At 50.7% G+C, this 17,120-nt stretch overlaps 1 protein-coding gene across 3 annotated transcripts in view; it reads left to right on the plus strand.

Annotated features, from left to right (window-relative positions):
• Positions 1 to 206: 206 nt before the first annotated feature.
• Positions 207 to 17,120, plus strand: part of LOC140430308 (Fanconi anemia core complex-associated protein 24-like) — a 400,826-nt gene continuing 383,912 nt past the window's right edge. For 2 of the 3 annotated variants that reach the window (XM_072517750.1, XM_072517741.1), the window contains exon 1: positions 207 to 308. The gene's annotated coding sequence lies outside the window, so the exon portion shown is untranslated. The remainder of the gene's footprint in view (positions 309 to 17,120) is intronic. The other variant, XM_072517747.1, reaches the window with a different exon arrangement.

Here is a 17,120-nt window from a genome sequence, read left to right on the forward strand (position 1 = left end):
TGGCGTTCAGTGCTGTGTGAGGGGCTGAATGGCGTTCAGTGCTGTGTGAGGGGCTGAATGGCCTTCAGTGCTGTGTGAGGGGCTGAATGGCCTTTAGTGCTGTGTGAGGGGCTGAATGGCGTTCAGTGCTGTGTGACGTTCTGGTTGCTGGGGCTGCAGGAACGTCTCAGCCCACCCGCAAGGCGCATGCGCCCCGCTCGCCCCGCACAGCGCAGGCGTGGCGGCTGCGGACGCGTTCGGGACAACGGAGGAGGTGAGAGCCCCGAGGACGCGTTACCGGGGAAACGGGGTCACCGCGGCGGTCACAGGTCAGTGTGGTCAGTCTGACAGTCCTGAGAGGTCAGTGTGGCCGTTCAGCCGGAGGAGCTGACCCGAGTCAGACCCGGATCCGACCCGGACCCGGACCCGGACCCGGACCAGACCCAGACCCGGATCCGACCCAGATCAGAACCAGACCCGGATCAGACCCAAACCGGACCCGGATCAGCCCCAGACCCGGATCAGACCCAGACCCGGATCAGACCCAGACCCGGATCAGACCCAAACCGGACCCGGACCAGACCCAAACCGGACCCGGATCAGCCCCAGACCCGGATCAGACCCAGACCCGGATCAGACCCAGACCCGGATCAGACCCAAACCGGACCCGGACCAGACCCAAACCGGACCCGGATCAGTCCCAGACCCGGATCAGACCCAAACCGGACCCGGACCAGACCCAGACCCGGATCAGACCCAAACCGGACCCGGATCAGCCCCAGACCCGGATCAGACCCAGACCCGGATCAGACCCAAACCGGACCCGGACCAGACCCAAACCGGACCCGGATCAGCCCCAGACCCGGATCAGACCCAGACCCGGATCAGACCCAAACCGGACCCGGACCAGACCCAAACCGGACCCGGACCAGACCCAGACCCGGATCAGACCCAAACCGGACCCGGATCAGTCCCAGACCCGGATCAGACCCAAACCGGACCCGGATCAGACCCGGACCCGGATCAGACCCAACCCGGACCCGGATCAGACCCAACCCGGACCCTGATCAGACCCAGACCCGGATCAGACCCAACCCGGACCCGGATCAGACCCAGACCCGGATCAGACCCAACCCGGACCCGGATCAGACCCAGACCCGGATCAGACCCAACCCGGACCCGGATCAGTCCCAGACCCGGATCCGACCCAACCAAGACGCGGATCAGACCCAGACCCGGATCCGACCCAACCTTGACCCGGATCAGTCCCAGATCTGGATCAGACCCAGACCCGGATCAGACCCAACCCGGACCCGGATCAGACCCAACCCGGACCCTGATCAGACCCAGACCCGGATCAGACCCAACCCGGACCCGGATCAGACCCAACCCGGACCCGGATCAGACCCAACCCGGAACCGGATCAGACCCAGACCCGGATCAGACCCAGACCCCGATCAGACCCAACCCAGACCCGGATCAGACCCAGACCCGGATCAGATCCAGACCTGGATCAGACACGGACCCCGATCCGACCCAACCTTGACCCGGATCAGACCCAGACCCGGATCAGACCCAGATGCGGATCAGACCCAGACCCCGATCCGACCCAACCTTGACCCGGATCAGACCCAGACCCGGATCAGTCCCAGACCTGGATCAGTCCCAGACCAGGATCAGACCCGGACCCGGATCCGACCAAAACCCGGATCCGACCCAACCTGGACCCGGATCAGACCCAGACCTGGATCAGTCCCAGACCTGGATCAGTCCCAGACCTGGATTAGACCCAGACCTGGATCAGTCCCCGACCTGGACCAGTCCCAGACCTGGATCAGTCCCAGACCTGGATCAGTCCCAGACCTGGATTAGACCCAGACCTGGATTAGACCCAGACCTGGATCAGTCCCAGACCTGGATTAGACCCAGACCTGGATCAGTCCCAGACCTGGATTAGACCCAGACCTGGATCAGTCCCAGACCTGGATCAGTCCCAGACCTGGATTAGACCCAGACCAGGAACAGTCCCAGACCTGGATTAGACCCAGACCTGGATCAGTCCCAGACCTGGATCAGTCCCAGACCTGGATCAGAACCCGACCCGGATCCGACCCAGACCTGGACCAGTCCCAGACCTCGATCAGTCCCAGACCTGGATCAGTCCCAGACCTGGATCAGTCCCAGACCCGGATCAGCCCCAGACCCCGATCAGTCCCAGACCTGGATTAGACCCAGACCTGGATCAGTCCCAGACCTGGATCAGTCCCAGACCTGGATCAGACCCAGACCTGGATCAGTCCCAGACCTGGATTAGATCCAGATCTGGATTAGACCCAGCCCTGGATCAGACACAGACCCGGATCCGACCCAGACCTGGATTAGACCCAGACCTGGATCCGACCCAGACCTGGATCAGTCCCAGACCTGGATCAGACCCAGACCAGACCTGGATTAGACCCAGACCTGGGTCTGACCCAGACCTGGATCAGTCCCAGAGCTGGATCAGTCCCAGACCTAGTTTAGACCCAGACCCGGATCCGACCCAGACCCGGATCCGACCCAGACCTGGACTAGACCCCGACCCGGATCCGACCCAGACCTGGATTAGACCCTGACCTGGATCAGTCCCAGACCTGGATCAGACACAGACCCGGATCCGACCCAGACCTGGATTAGACCCAGACCTGGATCCGACCCAGACCTGGATCAGTCCCAGACCTGGATCAGACCCAGACCAGACCTGGATTAGACCCAGACCTGGGTCTGACCCAGACCTGGATCAGTCCCAGAGCTGGATCAGTCCCAGACCTAGTTTAGACCCAGACCCGGATCCGACCCAGACCCGGATCCGACCCAGACCTGGACTAGACCCAGACCCAGATCCGACCCAGACCTGGATTCGACTCTTACCTGGATCAGTCCCAGACCTGGATTAGACCCAGATCTGACCCAGACCCGAGCCAGACCTGGATCAGTTCCAGACCCGGATCCGACCCAGACCCGGATCAGACCCAGACCTGGATCCGACCCAGGCCTGGATCTGTCCCAGACCTGGATCAGACCCAGACCCGGATCCGACCCAGACCTGGATCAGTCCCAGACCTGGATTAGACCCAGACCTGGATCAGTCGCAGACCTGGATTAGACCCAGACGTGGATTAGACCCAGTCCCGAGCCAGACCTCGATCAGTCCCAGACCCGGATTAGACCCAGACCCGAGCCAGACCTGGATCAGACCCAGACCTGGATCAGACCCAGACCCGAGCCAGACCTGGATCAGTCCCAGACCTGGATCAGAACCCGACCCGGATCCGACCCAGACCTGGACCAGTCCCAGACCTCGATCAGGCCCAGACCTGGATCAGTCCCAGACCTGGATCAGTCCCAGACCCGGATCAGCCACAGACCCCGATCAGTCCCAGACCTGGATTAGACCCAGACCTGGATCAGTCCCAGACCTGGATCAGACCCAGACCTGGATCAGTCCCAGACCTGGATTAGATCCAGATCTGGATTAGACCCAGCCCTGGATCAGACCCAGACCTGGATCAGTTCCAGACCTGGTTCAGTCCCAGACCTGGATCCGACCCAGACCTGGATTAGACCCTGACCTGGATCAGTCCCAGACCTGGATCAGACACAGACCCGGATCCGACCCAGACCTGGATTAGACCCAGACCTGGATCCGACCCAGACCTGGATCAGTCCCAGACCTGGATCAGACCCAGACCAGACCTGGATTAGACCCAGACCTGGGTCTGACCCAGACCTGGATCAGTCCCAGAGCTGGATCAGTCCCAGACCTAGTTTAGACCCAGACCCGGATCCGACCCAGACCCGGATCCGACCCAGACCTGGACTAGACCCAGACCCAGATCCGACCCAGACCTGGATTCGACTCTTACCTGGATCAGTCCCAGACCTGGATTAGACCCAGATCTGACCCAGACCCGAGCCAGACCTGGATCAGTTCCAGACCCGGATCCGACCCAGACCCGGATCAGACCCAGACCTGGATCCGACCCAGGCCTGGATCAGTCCCAGACCTGGATCAGACCCAGACCCGGATCCGACCCAGACCTGGATCAGTCCCAGACCTGGATTAGACCCAGACCTGGATCAGTCCCAGACCTGGATCAGTCGCAGACCTGGATTAGACCCAGACGCGGATTAGACCCAGACCCGAGCCAGACCTCGATCAGTCCCAGACCCGGATTAGACCCAGACCCGAGCCAGACCTGGATCAGACCCAGACCTGGATCAGACCCAGACCCGAGCCAGACCTGGATCAGTCCCAGACCCGGATCCGACCCGGACCCGGATCAGACCCAGACCCGAGCCAGACCTGGATCAGACCTATACCTGGATCAGACCCAGACCCGAGCCAGACCTGGATCAGTCCCAGACCCGGATCCGACCCAGACCCAGATCAGACCCAGACCTGGATCAGTCCCAGACCCGGATTAGACCCAGACCAAACCGGATCAGACCCATACCAGACTCGGATCAGACCCACACCAGACCCGGATCAGACCCATACCAGCCCCGGATCAGACCCATACCAGCCCCGGATCACACCTAAATCAGACCCGGATCAGACCCATTCCAGACCCGGATCAGACCCATACCAGACCCGGATCAGACCCATACCAGACCCGGATCAGACCCATACCAGACTCGGATCAGACCCATACCAGACCCGGATCAGACCCGTATCAGACCCATACCAGACCCGGATCAGACCCGTATCAGACCCATACCAGACCCGGATCAGACCCAAACCAGACTTAGATCAGACCCGGACCAGACCCAAATCAGACCCGGATCAGACACAAACCAGACCCAGACCAGACCAGTATCAGACCAATAGCAGACCTGAATCAGATCCGGACCAGACCCAGTTCAGACCTGAACCCTGCCCTGGACTAGACCCTAATCCTGACTGAGACCTAGATCCAGAACTAGACCCGGATCAGACCCAACCCTGACTGAGACCTGTTTCCTGAACCAGAGCCAGACCATGGAAGTGCCCCGAACCAGAATCATACTCTTTCCCTGCACCGGAACCCGGACCACATCTGGACCTTGAATCAGCCCACCATTCTGAGCCTAGCACAGCCCAGTGGTTAGCCCTACCCCAGAGGCTTCGTACTTTCATAGTTCAGGCATTTCTCTCCTAAATAATTAGATTGCAGAGCCGGAGAAATGCAGCTTGTTTTTTTGTAGTGTGACTGTCGAGAGGAGTTGCTGCTTGGTAATTGAGGCTGGGGAAGGATCTCTGGTTCCTTACTCCAATATAAATATAGAATTGGGAGAATGAAGCAGTCAAGCAGGAGAATGATGTTTATATTATCCAGATAATTCAGAGAGATGAGAATTAGAACCAGTCCCTGGGACTGTGACCACAGGATATCCAAAAGCACTTTAACAGCCAATGAAGCTCTTTAGAAGTTTTGTCACTGTTATAATGCAGGAAGCAGCCAATTAACACACAGCGATTTTCACAAACAGCAGCGTGATAATGGCCAAATCTATTTTTATGATATTGGTTGAATAATAAATATTTGCCATGACATTGGGGAGAACCGCCCTGCTCTTCTTTGAAATATTCTGGGACCCTTTATGTTCAACAATCTCCTTCAGAAACAGTACCTGTGTCAGTGCAGCACACTCTCAGCACTGAAATGGAATGCTAGTCCCTTCGGCTCGAAGGGCTGAATGGCCTGCTCCTATTTTCTATGTATGTTTCTATGCACTAATTGGTGAGATGTTTTAGTTACTGTTACACTTGATGCTATGTGCAAATAAATGTCTAGTAGACTTCTGTGATTAAAAAAAAAATGTTAGTATCTATAAAGATGGTTGTGATTCTGGGATATTGTCCAAGGCCATCGGTTAGATCTGAGGATGAGGCTTTGACAAGAAAAAACAACAGGCCTGAGAATTCAGTAAAGGAGGACAAAGGGATTGATTACGAAGGGAAATAGAGTAAGAGTAAGCTTGCAGGGGACACAAAAAGTGATTGTAAAAATTTCTATAAGTACATGAAGAGACAAAGATGGCTGAAGACCAATGTAGGTTCCTTACAGTCAGAAACAGGGGAATAAACAAAGAACAAAGAAATGTACAGCACAGGAACAGGCCCTTCGGCCCTCCAAGCCCGTGCCGACCATGCTGCCCGACTAAACTACAATCTTCTACACTTCCTGGGTCCGTACCCTCTATTCCCATCCTATTCATGTATTTGTCAATATGGCCCTTAAATGTCACTATCGTCCCTGCTTCCACCACCTCCTCCGGCAGCGAGTTCCAGGCACCCACTACCCTCTGTGTAAAATACTTGCCTCGTACATCTACTCTAAACCTTGCCCCTCTCACCTTAAACCTATGCCCCCTAGTAATTGACCCCTCTACCCTGGGTAAAGCCTCTGACTATCCACTCTGTCTATGCCCCTCATAATTTTGTAGCCCCTCAACCTCCACCGTTCCAGTGAGAACAAACCGAGTTTATTCAACCGCTCCTCATAGCTAATGCCCTCCATACCAGGCAACATTCTGGTAAATCTCTTCTGCACCCTCTCTAAAGCCTCCACATCCTTCTGGTAGTGTGGCGACCAGAATTGAACACTATACTCCAAGTGTGGCCTCACTAAGGTTCTATACAGCTGCAACATGACTTGCCAATTCTTATACTCAATGCCCCGGCCAATGAAGGCAGGCATGCCGTATGACTTCTTGACTACCTTCTCCACCTGTGTTGTCCCTTTCAGTGACCTGTGGACCTGTACTCCTAGATCTCTCTGACTTTCAATACTCTTGAGGGTTCTACCATTCACTGTATATTCCCTACCTGCATTAGACCTTCCAAAATGCATTACCTCACATTTGTCCGGATTAAACTCCATCTGCCATCTCTCCGCCCAAGTCTCCAAACAATCTAAATCCTGCTGTATCCTCCGACAGTCCTCATCGCTATCCGCAATTCCACCAACCTTTGTGTCGTCTGCAAACTTACTAATCAGACCAATTACATTTTCCGCCAAATCATTTATATATACTACAAACAGCAAAGGTCCTAGCACTGATCCCTGTGGAACACCACTGGTCACAGCCCTCCAATTAGAAAAGCATCCTTCCATTGCTACTCTCTGCCTTCTATGGCCTAGCCAGTTCTGTATCCACCTTGCCAGCTCACGCCTGATCCCGTGTGACTTCACCTTTTGTACTAGTCTACCATGAGGGACCTTGTCAAAGGCCTTACTGAAGTCAATATAGACAACATCCACTGCCCTACCTGCATCAATCATCTTTGTGACCTCCTCGAAAAACTCTATCAAGTTAGTGAGACACGACCTCCCCTTCACAAAACCATGCTGCCTCTCACTAATATGTCCATTTGCTTCCAAATGGGAGTAGATCCTGTCTCGAAGAATTCTCTCCAGTAATTTCCCTACCACTGAAGTAAGGCTCACCGGCCTGTAGTTCCCTGGATTATCCTTGCTACCCTTCTTAAACAGAGGAACAACATTGGCTATTCTCCAGTCCTCCGGGACATCCCCTGAAGACAGTGAGGATCCAAAGATTTCCGTCAAGGTCTCAGCAATTTCCTCTCCAGCCTCCTTCAGTATTCTGGGGTAGATCCCATCAGGCCCTGGGGACTTATCTACCTTAATATTTTTTAAGACACCCAACACCTCGTCTTTTTGGATCTCAATGTGACCCAGGCTATCTCCACACCCTTCTCCAGACTCAACATCTACCAATTCCTTCTCTTTGGTGAATACTGATGCAAAGTATTCATTTAGTACCTCGTCCATTTCCTCTGGCTCCACACATAGATTCCCTCACCTATCCTTCAGTGGGCCAACCCTTTCCCTGGCTACCCTCTTGCTTTTTATGTACGTGTAAATAGCCTTGGGATTTTCCTTAACCCTATTTGCCAATGACTTTTCGTGACCCCTTCTAGCCCTCCTGACTCCTTGCTTAAGTTCCTTCCTACTTTCCTTATATTCCACGCAGGCTTCGTCTGTTCCCAGCCTTTTAGCCCTGACAAATGCCTCCTTTTTCTTTTTGACGAGGCCTACAATATCTCTCGTTATCCATCTCTATTATAGGGGAGCAAAGAATGGCTGAGCAACTAAACACATACTTTGGTTCTGTCTTCACAACTGAGGACACAAATAACGTACCAGAAATATTGGGGAACGCAGAGTTTACTGAGGGGGAAATCAATATTAGTCGGGAAATTGTTTGGGGGAAATTGATGGGATTAAAGGCTAATAATTCCCCAAGGCCTGATGACCTACATCCCAGAGAGTACTTAAGGAAGTGACCCTAGAAATAGTGGATGAATTGGTGGTCATTTCCCCCAAATTCTTTGGACTCTTGAACAGTCCGTGCAGATTGGAGGGTAGCTAATGTAACCCCGCTATTCAAAAAGGGAGGTACAGAGAAAACAGGGAGTTATGGACCAGTCAGTCTGACGTCAGTAGTGGGGAAAATTCTAGAATCCATTATCAAAGATTTTACAGCAGAGCATTTGGAAAACAATGGCAGGATTGGACAGAGTCAGCATGGATTTACAAAAGGGAAATCATGCTTGACAAATCTGCTGGAATTCTTTGAAGATGTAACTAGTAGAGTTGATGAGGGGGAGCCAGTGGATGTGGTTTATTTGGACTTTCAGAAGGCTTTTGACAAGATCCCACTGACAGGATTAACGTGTAAAATTAAAGTGCATGGGATTGGGGGCAGTGTATTGAGAGGGATAGAAAACTGGTTGGCAGACAGGAAACCAAGAGTGGAATAAATGGGTATTTTTCCCGAATGGCAGGCAGTGACTAGTGGGATCCCACAGTTATTGGTGCTGTGACCCCAGCTGTTCACAATATGTATTAATGATTTTGATGAGGGAATTAAGTGTAATCGCTCCAGATTTACAGATGAGTGAGAGGGGGAGCTGTGAGGTGGATGCAGAGATGCTTCAGTGTGATTTGGACAAGTTAGGTGAGTGGGAAAATGCATGGCAGATGCAGCATGATGTGGATGAGTGTGTGGTTATCCACTTTGGTAGCAAAAACTAGAAGGCAGATTATCTGAATGGCCATAAAGTGAGAGCGGGAAATGTGCAACAAGACCTGGGTGTCCTCGTACACCAGTCGCTGAAGGTAAGCGTGCAGGTACAGCCGGTGGAAAAGGCGGCAAAGGGTATGTTGGCCTTCAAAGCGAGAGGATTAGAGTACAGGAGCAGGGAGGTCTTGCTGCAATTATACAGGAGCCTTGGTGAGGCCACACCTGGAGTATTGTGGGCAGTTTTGGTCTCCTTCTCTGAGGAAGGATGTTCTTGCTATAGAGGGAGTGCAGAGAAGATTTACCAGACTGATTCCAGGGATGGCGGGATCAACATATGAAGAGAGATTGAGTTGGTTAGGATTATATTTGCTGGAATTCAGAAGAATGAGAGGGGGATCTCATTGAAATTTACGTAAGGATATTCTTGTAAAACCTTGTCCATTCCGTGTTTCTTTTTTAATTCTTGTCTCGCTGGCTGCCTTTAATCTATAGTCTTCTTGCTAGCTGCTGCAACATTGAGACTTTTTTGCTTAAGCTACTGACTTCAGGCAAATGGAAACACCGCTGGTCTAATGAACTAGCCCAGGTCTTCCCCTTTATGCTCTGTGGCAGAGCCCGCGATGCCAGTTTGATAGATTGGCAAGCAGCCAATCAGTGCGTCTGGAATTCTGAGACATCGCCTGTTCTCGCTTGCGATTAGTGGAGCCATTCAGAGCATTCCAGAAGAAAGGTGCGTCATGTGAATAGCTCCATCTTTTCCTGAGTTCTGTGAAAAGACAGAGACAGGAAGCAGCTGGAAGGTACTCTCTCTCTCTTCTCCCTGCCAGGAGATTTAAGAGGCTCCAGCCAGACCTCTGGAAGCAGAGAGAAAAAGTCCGCAGAAAGTTGGTGTGAAGGGAACGACTGGTTTGAAAGGCTGCAAGCAGTTCTCCCACCAAATCTGTAACAGTTTAATCTTCTGCTTGAATGGGTGGGAAAAGCCCAGTCTGAGGACTCTCTTCACGATACAGTCAGCATCTCTGCACAGAGATCAGGCAAACAGAAAAGGGCAGACTGGACAGAGGGTCTGCTATACATTCTCAGATATAGAACTCCAGTAATATCTCAGGGAGATGGAAGCTCCATCTGGTGGTTGAAGGATAGAATTGCACCGACCTGAATCTCTTGCGTAAATCAATTCCTGTATTCGGAGAAGACCGGTGGAGAGACCACAACCCCAGCAGCGAAGATCCTCAAATCTCTCATACCTCTTAATCCCTGTTAGTTTTGTACCTTTCCTACCAAATGTCCAAATTACCTAACAGCACGTCTTTCGGGACTTGTGGGAGGAAACCGGAGCACCCGGAGGAAACCCACGCAGACGCGGGGAGAACGTGCAGACTCCGCACAGACAGTCACCCAAGGCGGGAATCGAACCTGGGATCCTGGCGCTGTGAAGCAACAGTGCTAACCACTGCGCTACCGTGCTGCCCATATTTCCATTATATGTTCATCTTTTACTCTTGTTATAAACAAACAGTTTTTAAAAATCTTTTAGTTATAAATCTGGTGCCTGTAACTCATTGGAGCAGTCAAGGGTTAAAAATCTCAAGGAAACACACAAATTATTGGGTTAATTCACTTATGTTGGGACTTTGGGGTCTGTGGGTCTGGAATTTTCCGTGCACTCGCCCAGGGTGTCGTAACACTTAGAACAGGACTTGAGAGGGTAAATGTGAGGAGAATGTTCCTGATGGCAGGGGAGTATGGAGTAGAGCTGTATTTGCACAGTCCTGGCACTAGGAATGTATTTGCACTGTCTTCAGGAAGGTATTGGATAATTATCTGAAGAGAATAAAGACTGATGACTGGAACTTGCAGAGTTCTTGCAGGGAGTTAGCATGGACACGGGGGAGCAAATATACTCCTCCTGTGCGGTAACCATTTTCTGATTCACTGCTGCTCTTTGCACCTTTCCATTCTCCAGAATCTGTGCTTTTACGTTTTTCTCTGCTTTTCATTACGTTTATGTTGTGTCTTATCTCTTCAGTTACTCATGGCAGTTCCCGGGGATATAATATGTCACAGTATCACATTAAACTGTTCATTTTGAACACCTCCCACTCTGGAACAAATTGATTTGTATATATTTAGCATTTCTCACATCCACCAAATGTCTCCAAGTGTTGCTCCAGCCAGTGAAGCACATTTGTGAAGTGTAGTCACTTCTATATAAGAAATGTGGCAGCCAGCGTGCACACAGCAGGATTTCATAATCAGCAATGGGATAATGATCAACTTTTTCAAATGCTCATTGAGGGATTAGAATTGATCATGACAGCAGGGCAGATCTTCAGTTGCCCTTTTTGGAAATAATGGAGCGTCTTCTTTGATTTTTCACTCAAACCCTGGGGTGGATTCGAACCTGGGGACTCCAGAGATGAGAGCACTATCAACTGAACCACAGCTGACATAGAGTTTATGCCGTATCTGGACAGTTTTCTCTGGGTTACAGTCACACCTCGCAGATTCTACCCACATGCTGAGTATTTTCCGTTTTTATTCCTGGTGGAGAGGTACGGATTCGCAATGGGATTGGTGTGACCGATGGCTGTTATTTTACCCATGGGGCAGCACGGTAGCATGGTGGTTAGCACAATTGCTTCACAGCTCCAGGGTCCCAGGTTCGATTCCGGCTTGGGTCACTGTCTGTGCGGAGTTTGCACGTTCTCCCCGTGTGTGCGTGGGTTTCCTCCGGGTTCTCCGGTTTCCTCCCACAGTCCAAAGATGTGCGGGTTAGGTGGATTGGCCATGATAAATTGCCCATAGTGTCCAAAATTGCCCGTAGGGTGGGGTTACTGGGTTGTGGGGATAGGGTGGAGGTTTGGACCTTCGGTAGGGTGCTCTTTCCAAGAGCCGGTGCAGACTCGATGGGCCGAATGGCCTCCTTCTGCACTGTAAATTCTATGTCTATGTCTATGAACAGATATGCTCAGTTTATTGCAGAGAGTCTGTCTTCTCCCATGGACATCGGCATTACCTAAATCTAGAATCTTAATAGCTTTCACATTTCTCCCTTTCAAACACTGTATTGAACTCAATCATTTTATGACCATTATTAGATAGTCCCAATATGGACCACAATGACGGGATCGTCCCCATACATCACCAATATTCGATGTATCTCTCACTCCAGCACCAGGCAGGCAATATTTCATGTGTGACTCTTGATGTTGCTTACAAACAATGCTCTGTCCCCGAATTATAAAATCCCCTAAAACTGCGACATGAAACTTCCCCTCCAGCCCCTTTTGGACAGTCTTGTGCTCGAAGATGCCATGGCCCACATTCTGACCATTCTTATAGAATCAATGCAGTGCAGATAGAGGCCATTCAGCCCATCGACTCTGCACCGACTCTGACAGTTTTTATCCTCATCATCAAAGGTTGCAAGTACATTATACCTGTTGGGTAGTATCAGTTTCTGTGGATCCTCATTCACCGTCACCTGGGTTCCCTTTACACTGTACACTATTGATCACATCTGTATTCATTCTGGATAGCCTCACTGTCCACAGACTGCAGACAGATAACTTGCTCTACCCCGCACAATGCCAAATTCCCCGCACAATGTCAAATTCCCCCGCACAATGCCAAATTCCCCTGCACAATGCCAAATTCCCCCACACAACGCCAAATTCCCCCGCACAATGCCAAATTCCCCCGCACAATGCCAAATTCCCCCGCACAATGCCAAATTCCCCCGCACAATGCCAAATTCCCCCGCACAATGCCAAATTCCCCCGCACAATGCCAAATTCCCCCGCACAATGCCAAATTCCCCTGCACAATGCCAAATTCCCCCACACAACGCCAAATTCCCCCGCACAATGCCAAATTCCCCCGCACAATGCCAAATTCCCCCGCACAATGCCAAATTCCCCCGCACAATGCCAAATTCCCCCGCACAATGCCAAATTCCCCCGCACAATGCCAAATTCCCCTGCACAATGCCAAATTCCCCCGCACAATGCCAAATTCCCCCGCACAATGCCAAATTCCCCTGCACAATGCCAAATTCCCCCGCACAATGCCAAATTCCCCCGCACAATGCCAAATTCCCCCGCACAATGCCAAATTCCCCCGCACAACGCCAAATTCTCCCGCACAATGCCAAATTCCCAACTTTTGTTTTTTTAAATTTAGAGTACCCAATTCTTTTTTCCAATTAAGTAAAGGGCAATTTTAGCGTGGCCAATTCACCTACCCTGTATAAGCAAATTACTGCTGATGCTGGAATCTGGAAACGAAAGAGAAAATGCTGGAAAATCTCAGCAGGTCTGGCAGCATCTGTAGGGAGAGAAATGAGCGAACGTTCCGAGTCCAGATGACCCTTAGTCAAAGCTGACAATGAGTCATCGGACTTGAAACGTTCGCTCTTTTCTCTCCCTACAGATGCTGCCAGACCTGCTGAGATTTTCCAGCATTTTCTCTTTCGTCACCTACCCTGTACATCTTTTTGGGTTGTGTGGGACCCACGCAGACACGGGGAGAATGTGCAAACTCCACACGGATAGTGACCCGTGACGGGCAGCACAGTAGCACAAGTGATTAGCACTGTGGCTTCACGACACCAGGGTCCCAGATTTGATTCCCCGCTGGGTCACTGTCTGTGCGGCGCCTGCATGTTCTCCCCGTGTCTGCGTGGGTTTCCTCCGGGTGCTCCGGTTTCCTCCCACAGTCCAAAGGTGTGCAGGTTAGGTGGATTGGCTATGATAAATTGCCCTTAGTGACCAAAAAGATTAGGAGGGGTTATTGGGTTACGGGGATAGAGTGGAAGTGAGGGCTTAAGTGGGTCGGCGCAGACTGGATGGGCCGAATGGCCTCCTTCTGCACTCTATGTTCTATGACCCGGAGCCGGGATCGAACCGGGGTCCTCGGCACTTTGAGGCAGCAGTGCTAACTACTGCGCCACTGTGTGGCCCCTCAAATTCCCAACTTTTACACTCCTTTTATGATGCTCTGTATTGTGCCATCATTCTGTTTACAAAACACACTGCTCCGTGATCACTGTACCAACCTCTCGTATGTTGAAATACTAAACTTTGTGATTGTCCACATAATATCGAGCAGCTACCTGGAAGGGGGAAATGTGGGTGAAAAAACTGAATGTGAGGTTTCTCTGCTCAATCAGTGAGTGATGTAGAACAGAGAGGCTTCAGCTCCAGGTCTGTGCAGAGTCAGCTGATCTTGACTGGGATGATAAGGAGGCTGATATAACTAATAATAATAATATTCGCTTATTGTCACAAGTAGGCTTCAATGAAGTTACTGTGAAAAGCCCCTAGTCGCCACATTCCGGCGCCTGTTCGGGGAGGCCGGTACGGGAATTGAACCGTGCTGCTGGCATTGTTCTGCATTACAAGCCAGCTGTTTAGCCCACTGTGCTAAACCAGCCCCTCTGTGTCTTAGAGTTGGGGGCAAGGGAGGAATCAGGCAATGTTGCTCCTGGATCCAGCAGGAAACTGTGGACATCAGGAAAGTAAACTTGTGATCCTTTTCTGATCTGGCCTGCACGTGACTTCAGTCCCACAGCTTGTGTGGCAATCCTGCAGACTTGCATTGTTGAGTGTCTCAGTGTTACTGTTGAGTGAGAGTGGCAGTGTGCATTATAATTCTCCTGGTTGGGTTTAAAAAGTGACTCTAATAGAACTTTCGAACCCTTTCCTCTGAAACTTCCAATGTGTCAGAAACTGCAGTAGGGTTGAATATCTTGCAAAATATTGTCAATTCATCCTGTTGTAGATTATATCTACCTGCTGTGCACTGTTACAGCAGTGACAGGGTGCTCACAGTCCCTGACGGTGGCATGTGGGACAGCTCAGGGATGTTTGCTGCCTCTTTGGGAATATTAGTTGCAGTTCCAGATGGATGTAATTAAATTCTACCAGACACAACAGTGGACTACCTCCGGGAACAGTTGAGTTTCCAACAGTTTTTATGTAAGCTGCCGCTGCGATGGGGTGGATAGTTGCTGATACTGTGGAAATGTTAGGAAGGAGATTTAAGAAGGACAGTACTATATTATCCTTTATTGCAAGTTTCACAATTTGTTGACAGGATGTGTGTTCACCAGCTCGGCCAGCATTCCCTGCTGCCATCAGACTTTTGAATGGACCGACCTCGTATTAAGTTGATCTTTTCTCTACACCTTGCTATAACTGTAACATTATATTCTGCAGTCTCTCCTTCCTTCCCTATGTACGGTATGCATTGTTTGTACAGCATGCAAGAAACAATACTTTTCACTGTGTACTAATACATGTGACAATAATAAATCAAATCAAATCAAATGTTAAACTGCCCTTGAGAAGATAGTGTGAGCTGCTTTCTTAAATCAGCACCGGCCATGTGGTGTAGGTACACCCACGGTGCTGTTAGGGAGGTTTGGAATATGCAAATGAGAAAGCTTTACTGCAGCTGTACAGGGCCTTGGTGAGACCACACCCGGAGTAATGTGTTTGTCGTATTGGGTGTTCCGATGCACAAATGATCCAACACGGCTGTAGATGGTACAACTCTGTTTTATTGTCTAAACAACGGTAACAACTAACTGCTGGCTTGGGTACGTGCTTCACCAGCTAACCTGTGGACCCAGCCCTATCACTATCTTAGTGAGGCACTCAGCACATGGTGTATGTCTGAGTGGCACGCTGTGAGCTCTGTGCTCTGAGCTATCTCCTGGTAGAATGAGCGGGAACTGTGGTGCTCCCTGTTTTATAGTGCGTGTGCTCTCACTGGTGATTGGCTGCGATGTTGTGTGTGTGTTGGTTGGTCCAACTGCCTGTCCATCAGTGTGTGTGTGATTGTACCATGATATGCTGATCTGGATATCATGACAGTGTACAGTTTCGATCTCTATACTGAAGGAAAGATATACTTGCTTCAGGGGTGTGAAATGAGGGATTGTTTCTTGGGATGATAGAGCTGTACCATGAGAAGAGCTTGAATATGGGGCTGGTTTAGCACAGGGCTAAATCGCTGGCTTTGAAGGCAGACCAAGGCAGGCCAGCAGCACGGTTCGATTCCCGTACCAGCCTCCCCGAACAGGCGCTGGAATGTGGCGACTAGGGGCTTTTCACAGTTACTTCATTGAAGCCTACTCATGACAATAAGTGATTTTCATTTCATTTTTCATTCATTTCATTTCATTTCATAGAATGGGCCTATATTCTTTGTATTTTACCAGAATGATAACGTGCTGGGTTTGGTCATCGTGGAGGACGGGTTTGTTTGTCGAGCTCACTCCTACTGTTAGTTGTTTAATTGTCTACAACAATTCACAACTGGATATGGCAGGATTGAAGAGCTTAGATCTGATCTGTTGGCTGTAGCAAGCTGCGACCACTATTAGCAGGCATATGGTCCTAATGCTGTAGCTTTGCAAGGTTTTAGATGTGTTTGGCGCTGCTCCTGGCTTGCACTCTTTTCCCCTTTGAAGCAGGGTGAGTTAACCTGGGTTAACAGCGGTGAAAGAGTGAGGAATGTGCTGGGCTATGAGGTTACAGGTTATGATTTTTAAAAATAAATTTAGAGTACCCAATTCATGTTTTCCAATTAAGGGGCAATTTAACGCGGCCAATCCACCTTCCCTGCACATCTTTGGGTTGTGGGGGTGAAATCCACGCAGACACAGGGAGAATGTGCAAACTCCACACGGACAGGGACCCAGGGCCGGGATCGAACCTGGGACCTCGGCGCCGTGAGGCAGCAGTGCTAACCACTGTGCCACCTGCTGCCCTGGTTACAGGTTATGATGAAGTACAATTCTGTTGCTGCTGATGGTCCCCAGTGCCTCATGGATGCCCAGCTTTGAGCTGCCAAATCTATTCTGAATCCATCTTATTTACCACAGTGATAGTGATACACAACACGATGGGGAATATACTCAGGTGTGAAGACAAGTCATCATCTCCACAAGGATTGTGCAGTGGTCGTTCCTATCATTACTGTCATGGACAAGTGTATCGGTGACAGGTAGATTGGTGACGGTGAGGTTAAACCCAAAGTGCTGTCACGGAGGTTTGGAG

The sequence above is a fragment of the Scyliorhinus torazame genome, chromosome 10 (assembly GCF_047496885.1).
Source record: "Scyliorhinus torazame isolate Kashiwa2021f chromosome 10, sScyTor2.1, whole genome shotgun sequence".
In the NCBI taxonomy this organism is placed as follows: domain Eukaryota; kingdom Metazoa; phylum Chordata; class Chondrichthyes; order Carcharhiniformes; family Scyliorhinidae; genus Scyliorhinus; species Scyliorhinus torazame.